We start from the raw sequence: 9,577 nt of genomic DNA on the forward strand, positions 1-9,577 counted from the left end.
AATTCAAGGGAATAAAGGGTGGTGATGGAAGGAGACATATAATATGAATGATAGGTCGAGAAGAAAAATGAACATTTTATTTTTAACCACCTCTCTAAAATTGACATGTACTAGTTATTTTGTATGATTTAATAGGCTTACCAGAATTACTGCCACTTTATTCTTCAGTGTCCCACTTATAAAACAAGAGTAACAATAATTATGTCCTTATTCCTAGGGGTTTAGTCAGTGTATTTTCTATAGCCTGTGGGATAAAGGCCAGGAAGTGATTCATATTTCACTACTCAATTTCTGGCTGATTATCTAAAATTCAAATGTCTCCTCCTTTTTTCTTTAAAAAATTTAGTTTAGTTGAACAGGATTTAGCCTTGGCCTTTTACCCAAACACTTTAGAATGAAAGCTGTGTTGAAATTTGTTATGTGGTTATCTTCAGTTAGGCTATGACTCAATGATTGTGCTCACCAAAACACGAAGATGTAAAACAATAAGGAGTACAATTGCTAATACATCTCTGTGAGAAGCAAATTAAAAATGTTTTAAAGAGCTGACAGTGTGGGATCATGAGAAAGAAATGCCTCAAGAAATGTTCTAGCTATTATTAATTTTAGTTTTGGAATAGGAGAGACACTCAAGATAGGCAAAAAGCATTTCATGGAAAAAAGAATCTGAAAATAAGTGTGGATATTTGGGGGATTGCCCTTTGGCAGGGAAGACTGGCTTCCAATTTGATTCTGAATAAATGCGACTTTCTTTGTGTGGGAAGATGAGTACATAGCAACGGATAGAAAATAATGTCCTTTGTGAATCACCTTGGCCAGTTATGATCTCAGCTCTTTGCCCCAATAATACCCTCCTTCAAATGACTAAGCGCATTGCCTGGGAAGGTGAGATGATGCAGAGGAGCCCTTGGTCCTGAGCCTTCAAGTCGAGCCCAAATCTCCAAATCTCCTTGGAACATCTTGAGAGGAAAAGCTGGTCTCTACTCAACCATAGATACAGCATTCTCTTTAAAGAACAACCTGGATCTTACTAGAATTCAAAGAGGTCCTTGGTGACCTAGCCAAGACCGACTTACCACCTCCCCAGGGAACATGTGCTCCAGCAACACTAAACTACTGCAGTCTCTATATAGGCTAACATGCTTTTCCAGACTTCCAGAACAGCATCATTTCAATTTGCTGCCTAGCAGTCCCTCCCCATTTCCTTTCCCATCAGCAGGCAGGCAAACTTCTATTTGTCTTTGAAGACACCTGAAATGCCTCCTCCTCTGTAAGAACATTCTTTACCTCAGCCTTAGTTGCCCTCCCCCTCCCTTTTTCTTGGAAATCTCACCAGGCAGGGCTCAATTAAGACTCTTGAGGCCCAACCAGTAGAATAATTATGCAGCCTCCCCTATGTATAATACAAATAAGACATGACTAAATCCTAAAATAGTAAATAGTGTTCCACAAAGGCCTCTTGAGTAGAAAAATGAATCCTTGAATATTTTTATTTGTAATTTAGCAGCCATTCATTTTTTTAAAAACAACAACTATTTTCCAAATATCCCATGGTTTTTTTTTCCCTTTGTGTAATACTACTTCATAAAGGAAACATTTAATAGTATAAAACTTTAAATGAAGGACAAAACAACCAAAAGTAGAAAGTGGTAAAAATGTATGTTTAACTTCTAGGATTGAAAATCTTCTTGTATTCTAGGTATTAAAAGTAATTCCTGGGTGAAATTCTTGGGGGAGGGGTGGTCCTTAATGTCAGAATACGCCCATCCATCATCTTACCATGCCTGAATATGATCATCATCATTATTATGATCATTACTGCAGCATACTGAAGTGGAACATTCTAGAATGAGGAATTGTGTTAGGGAGAAAATCTGATGGCAGATTGGAAGGGAACTGAGCACGTTTGGGATAGTCTGAGGACCCTGGAAGGCTTAGAATAGAGACAAAGGGGGAGGAAGATAATGGAGGTGGATCTTGAACATAAAATATCCCTCTTAATGGTGGTGGGTGACACCACAGATTTCTAAATCTAGGGTGCCTTGACTCTGCTCCTACCTTTAGACTCTATGCTTGAGGTCCTGCTACTTCTCCCTGAATATGGAATATTGTAATAATAAAAGACTAAGATCCATTGGAGCCTTATTATGTGCTAGGCAGTGTTGCAGGCATTTTACATGTACTAGCTTTTAAATTTTCATTAAAAATCCTATGGGATAGAAACTATTACAATTCCCATTTTACAGATGAGGAAGCAAGTATAATGGATGTAACTCTAGGCAAGCTGGCTCTAAAGCCCTCACTTATTTAACCTCTGCAGTATTACCCCTGTATCTTTTGAGTGGAGGATGAGAAGGGTCTTTGAGACCACATAACCCAGCTCCCTCATTGTATAGGCAAGGTCTGGAAAGGTTAAGCAGTTTATGTGCTATCACTCGGTTATTGGGGGGTGGAGTTGGATTTGAACCCAAGCAGTCTGTTTGGTAGCCCTTGCCCACACCTTTGCAGGACCTGAGTTTGCATACTTGGCCATCAGTGCTGTGTGCACAAATACAGGAAAATGGCCCAAGGATAAGCATCTTCAGTTATAAAAGGATCAAAAAAAAAAAAAAAAAAAAGAAAGAAAGATCAACCAAAGCCCAAGGCCAGAGTGGAATTTCACCTCCAGGCAAACTTCCTTTCTACTACATAATCATGTCCCTTCTGTATGACCTAGTCAGATTCCATCTCAAACCTGGCACTGGGATCTTTTTCCTCTAAGATCTTTGTGAAGTCCTACTGAAGAGGGAAGCCATTAGAGGATACTACCCAAAGACATGCAGCTATATAGTGAGAGACCTAGGATTTGGACCCAGGTGTACCTGACTTCAGGCCTATAATCCTCATGGCAGATAAGCATAGCGAAGACAGGTAAAGAAAATTATTGCAAACATTTAAAAATCACGTTGTTTAATAAACATTTAAATCACATTAAGTAGAACTAGATGATTGACATTAATGCTGCAGCCATCCATTGATTTATATTCAAGGGACTAAAACTTAGTTCCCCAAAGTCCAAAAACAGAAATTTGTAGTGTATTATTACACCCTAGGCTGAGGGAAATTTGCTATGATGACTGGGTTGCCAGAAGGGGTGAGCATTGTATCACTCAGAAAATAGTGTATAGTCTCCCTTAATGAAAGCTCAATGTGAAGATGGGCCTTGCCTGCAGAAAGAGAGTCAGACATACCACTGACCACAGCAGCTCAGTGCATGAGAATCCAAGACGAGCAAAGCTGAGCTCAAACCACTAGTTCATATTTATCATTTTCAACAAGAAGTGCAAACCCTGTGCTACTCCTTGGCCAGCGCTGTCAAAGTGGCTGAGGTTGCCTGAGTAGTTCAGAAATATTTTGTAGCTGTTTTTTCTTACCAACAAAATATATAGGAGTTTTCTATTTCCTTTCTCCTATCTCTGGAGACTATGAGAAACATCTTGGAATGTAAAATCTCTTCAGTAGAAAATTATAATCATAATAATTAAAAAATATGTATCTTTTATATTGTGGCAATAGAAATGCACTCAAGTGCTTTTATAGGTAGTGGAGAATAGGGCAAATTAGCTGAAATGTAAGTTTGCATGTTATGTATATGTAAAACACAAAAGCTCCCTATGAGAGGAGAATGAGAAGAACTCTGCACGTAAGAGCACTTGAGCTATATGATGAACTATGTTGATATAGCAGTGAGTGTTTGCTGAGCACTTTTACTATCCAGGCACTGGAACTGGTTTCTGTGACAGGGAAAAAGATGACCAAAATGCAAACCCTACTCTTGAGGATTTAATGGTCTAACAGAGAAGGTGAGACATGCATACACACTTTACCCTGGGATCAAGTCATGATGTGATTATTTTTTTTCCTCTACTCCGTAGAGGACTTATTATTACCAAGTACTAAAGGAGTTCAAGAAAGGAAGAAATAAGCCTAAGTGGGCATAAATTAACATTTGAGCTGGGTCTAGAAGGAAGGATAGAATGTTCATAAATTAAAATAGGGCATGAGCTTTTCAGGAATAGGGAACAGTCAGGATTTTCTAGGAAGATGATCATACTATCTGTAAATAAAGACAGTTTTCCCCTTTCTTTTCCAATCTGGATGCCTTTTATTTACTGTTCTTGAATTTTACTGAATAGGACCTTCAATACATTGTTGGGTGGAAGTGGTAAGATATCTTTCGTGGTTTGCTAATCTTGAAGTGAAAACATTCACTGTTCCACTTATTGGGTAAGACATTATCTGTAATATTTTCATTCTCTTATGCGCTCTTTATCAGGTTAAGTTCCCTTCTAGTCATAGTTTGCTAAGAGGTTTTGTTTGTTTGTTTGTTTGTTTTAATATTCACCCATTATTTTATTTTATTTATTTTATTTTTATTTATTTATTTTTTTAATTAACATATAATGTATTATTAGCCCCAGGGGTACAGGTCTGTGAATTACCGGGTTTACACACTTCACAGCACTCACCATAGCACATACCCTCCCCAATATCCATAACTGAACCACCCTCTCCCTATGCCCCTCCCCCCGGCAACCCTCAGTTTGTTTTGTGAGATTGAGAATCTCTTATAGTTTGTCTCCCTCCTGATCCATCTTGTTTCATTTATTCTTTTCCTACTCCCCAAGCCCCCCACATTGTATCTCCACTTCCTTATATCAGGGAGATCATATGATAGTTGTCTTTCTCCAATTGACTTATTTTGCTAAGCATAATACCCTCTAGTTCCATCAACATCATCGCAAATGGCAAGATTTCATTTCTTTTGATCTCTGCATAGTATTCCATTATATATATATATATATACACCACATCTTCTTTATCCATTCATCTGTTGATGGACATCTAGGTTCTTTCCATAGTTTGGCTATTGTGGACATTGCTGCTATAAACATTCGGGTGCACGTGCCCCTTCGGATTACTACGCTTGTATCTTTAGGGTAAATACCCAGTATTACAATTGCTGGGTCATAGGGTAGCTCTATTTTCAACATTTTGAGGAACCCCCATGCTGTTTTCCAGAGTGGTTGCACCAGTTTGCATTCCCACCAACAGTGTAGGAGGGTTCCCCTTTCTCCACATCCTTGCCAGCATCTGTCATTTCCTGACTTGTTAATTTTAGCTATTCTGACTGGTGTGAGGTAGTATCTCATTGTGGTTTTGATTTGTATTTCCCTGATGCCGAGTGATGTGGAGCACTTCTTCATGTGTCTGTTGGCCATCTGGATGTCTCCTTTGCAGAAATGTCTGTTCATGTCCTCTGCCCATTTCTTGATTGGATTATTTGTTCTTTGGGTGTTGAGTTTGATAAGCTCTTTATAGATTTTGGATACTAGCCCTTTATCTGATATGTCGTTTGCAAATATCTTCTCCCATTCTGTCAGTTGTTTTTTGGCTTTGTTAACTGTTTGCTTTGCTGTGCAAAAGCTTTTGATCTTGATGAAGTCCCATTTGTTCATTTTTGCCCTTGTTTCCCTTGCCTTTGGTGATGTTCCTAGGAAGAAGTTGCTGCAGCTGAGGTCGAAGAGGTTGCTGCCTGTGTTCGCTTCAAGGATTTTGATGAATTCCTTTCTCGCATTGAGGTCCTTCATCCATTCTGAGTCTATTTTCATTTGTGGTATAAGGAAATGGTCCAATTTCATTTTTCTGCATGTGGCTGTCCAATTTTCCCAACACCATTTGTTGAAGAGGCTGTCTTTTTTCCATTGGACATTCTTTCCTGCTTTGTCAAAGATTAGTTGACCATAGAGTTGAGGGTCTATTTCTGGGCTCTCTTTCCTGTTCCATTGATCTATGTGTCTGTTTTTGTGCCAGTACCATACTATCTTGATGATGACAGCTTTGTAATAGAGCTTGAAGACTGGAATTGTGATGCCACCAACTTTGGCTTTCTTTTTCAATATTCCTCTGGCTATTCGAGGTCTTTTCTGGTTCCATATAAATTTTAGGATTATTTGTTCCATTTCTTTGAAAAAAAATGGATGGTACTTTGATGGGAAGTGCATTAAATGTGTAGATTGCTTTGGGTAGCATAGACATTTTCACAATATTTGTTCTTCCAATTCATGAGCATGGAACATTTTTCCATTTCTTTGTGTCTTCCTCAATTTATTTTATGAGTAACATTTTTCCATTTCTTTGTGTCTTCCTCAGTTTCTTTCATGAGTACTTTATAGTTTTCTGAGTATAGATTCTTTGCCTCTTTGGTTAGGTTTATTCCTTTGGTTAGGTTAGGTTTATCTTATGGTTTTGGGTGCAATTATAAGTGGGATTGACTCCTTAATTGCTCTTTCTTCTGTCTTGTTATTGGTGTAAAGAAATGCAACTGATTTCTGTGCATTGATTTTATATCCTGACACTTTACTGAATTCCTGTACAAGTTCTAGCAGATTTGGAGTGGAGTCTTTTGGGTTTTCCACATAAAGGATCATATCATCTGCAAAGAGGGATAGTTTGACTTCTTCTTTGCCGATTTGGATGCCTTTAATTTCTTTTTGTTGTCTGATTGCTGAGGCTAGGACTTCTAGTAATATGTTGAATAGCAGTGGTGATAATGGACATCCCTGCCGTTTTCCTGAGCTTAGCAGAAAAGCTCTCAGTTTTTCTCCATTGAGAATGATATTTGTTGTGGGTTTTTCATAGATGGCTTTGATAGCATTGAGGTATGTACCTTCTATCCCTACACTCTGTAGAGTATTGATCAGGAAAGGATGCTTTTTCAGCATCTATTGAGAGTATCATATGGTTCTTATTCTTTCTTTTATTAATGTATTGTATCACATTGATTGATTTGTGGATGTTGAACCAACCTTGCAGCCCTGGAATAAATCCCACTTGGTCATGGTGAATAATTCTTTTAATGTACTGTTGGATCCTATTGGCTAGTATTTTGGTGAGAATTTTCACATCTGTGTCCATCAAGGATATTGGTCTATAATTCTCTTCTTTGATGGGATCCCTGTCTGGTTTTGGGATTAAGGTAACGTTGGCCTCATAAAATGAGTTTGGAAATTTTCCTTCTATTTCTGTTTTTTGGAAGTGTTTCAGGAGAATAGGAATTAATTCTTCTTTAAATGTTTGGTAGACTTCCCCAGGGAAGTCATCTGGCCCTGGGCTCTTGTTTGTTGGGAGATTTTGATGACTGCTTCAATCTCCTTACTGGTTATGGGTCTGTTCAGGTTTTCTATTTCTTCCTGGTTCAGTTGTGGTAGTTTATATGTCTCTAGGAATGCATTCATTTCTTCCTACTGTCAAATTTGCTGGCGTATAGTTGCTCATAATATATTCTTATAATTGTCTGTATTTCTTTGGTGTTGGTTGTGATCTCTCCTCTTTTATTCATGATTTTATTAATTTGGGTCCTTTCTCTTTTCTTTTTGATAAGTCTGGCCAGGGGTTTTTCAATCTTATTAATTCTTTCAAAGAACCAGCTCCTAGTTTTGTTGATTTGTTCTATTGTTTTTTTTTTTTTTTGGTTTCTATTTCATTGATTTCTGCTCTGATCTTTACTATTTCTCTTCTTCTGCTGAGTTTAGGCTTTCTTTGTTGTTCTTTCTCCAGCTCCTTTAAGTGTAGGGTTAGGTTGTGTATTTGAGAACTTTCTTATTTCTTTTTCTTTTTTTTTTAATTGAAGATTTTGTTTATTTATTTCAACAGAGAGAGATCACAAGCAGACAGAGAGGCAGGCAGAGAGAGAAGGGGAACAGGCACCCCGCTGAGCAGAGAGCCCAATGCGGGGCCCGATCCCAGGACCCTGAGACCATGACCTGAGCTGAAGGCAGAGGCTTTAAACCACTGAGCCACCCAGGCACCCCCCTTTCTTGTTTCTTGAGAAAGGCTTGTACCACAATATATTTTCCTCTCAGGACTGCCTTTGCTGTGTCCCACAGATTTTAAACCTTTGTGTTTTCATTATTATTTGTTTCCATGAATTTTTTCAATTCTTTAATTTCCTGGTTGAGCCATTCATTCTTCAGAACGATGCTCTTTAGTCTCCATGTATTTGGATTCTTTCCAATTTTCCTCTTGTGATTGAGTTCTAGCTTCAGAGCATTGTGGTCTGAAAATATGCAGGGAATGACCCCAACCTTTTGATACCGGTTGAGACCTGATTTATGACCCAGGATGTAATCTATTCTGGAGAATGTTCCATGTGCACTAGAGAAGAATGTGTATTCTGTTGCTTTGGGATGGAATGTTCTGTATATATCTGTGATGTCCATCTGGCCCATTGTGTCACTTAAGGCCTTTATTTCCTTGTTGATCTTTTGCTTGGATGATATTTCCATTTCAGTGAGGGGAGTGTCAAAGTCCCCTACTATTATTGTATTATTGTTGATGTGTTTCTTTGATTTTGTTATTAATTGGTTTATATAGTTGCCTGCTCCCATGTTAGGGGCATAGATATTTAAAATTGTTAGATCTTCTTGTTGGACAGACCCTTTGAGTATGATATAGTGTCCTTCTTCATCTGTTATTATAGTCTTTGGCTTAAAATCTAATTGATCTGATATAAGGATTGCCACCCCAGCTTTCTTCTTATGTCTGTTAGCATGGTGAATTGTTTTCCACCCCCTCACTATAAATCTGGAGGTGTCTTGGGTCTAAAATGAGTTTCTTTTAGACAGCATATTGATGGTTTTTGGTTTTTTTTTCCATTCTGATACGTATGTCTTTTGATTGGGGCATTTAGTCCATTTACATTCAGGGTTACTATTGAGAGATATGAATTTAGTACCATTGTATTGCCTATAGGGTGACTGTTACTGTATATTGTCTCTGTTCCTTCCTGACCTACTACTTTTATGCTCTCTCTTGGCTTAGAGGACCCCTTTCAATATTTCCTGCAGAGCTGGTTTGGTGTTTGCAAATTCTTTAAAAGTTTTTGTTTGTCCTGGAAGCTTTTTATCTCTCTTATTTTCAATGGTAGCCTAGCTGGATATAGTATTCTTGGCTGCATGTTTTTCTCGTTAATGCTCTAAATATATCATGCCAGTTCTTTCTGGCCTGCCAGGTCTCTGTGGATAAGTCTGTTGCCAAACTAATATTTTTACCATTGTACGTTACAGACTTCTTGTCCTGGGCTGCTTTCAGGATTTTCTCTTTGTCACTAAGTCTTGTAAATTTTACTATTAGGTGACGGGGTGTGGACCTATTCTTATTGATTTTGAGGGGGAGTCTCTGTGCCTCCTGGATTTTGATGCTTGTTCCCTTTCCCATATTGGGGAGATTCTCTACAATAATTCTCTCCAATATACCTTCTGCTCCCCTCTCTCTTTCTTCTTCTTCTGGAATCCCAATTATTCTAATGTTGTTTCATCTTATGGTATCACTTATCTCTCGAATTCTCCCCTCGTGGTCCAGTAGTTATTTGTCTGTCTTGTGTTTAGCTTCTTTGTTCTCTGTCATTTGGTCTTCTATATCACTAGTTCTCTCTTCTGCCTCATTTATCCTAGCAGTAAGAGCCTCCATTTTTTATTGCACCTCATTAATAGCTTTTTTGATTTCAACTTGGTTAGATTTTAGTTCTTTTATTTCT

The sequence above is a fragment of the Lutra lutra genome, chromosome 1 (genome assembly GCF_902655055.1).
Source record: "Lutra lutra chromosome 1, mLutLut1.2, whole genome shotgun sequence".
NCBI classification, from domain to species: Eukaryota; Metazoa; Chordata; class Mammalia; order Carnivora; family Mustelidae; genus Lutra; species Lutra lutra.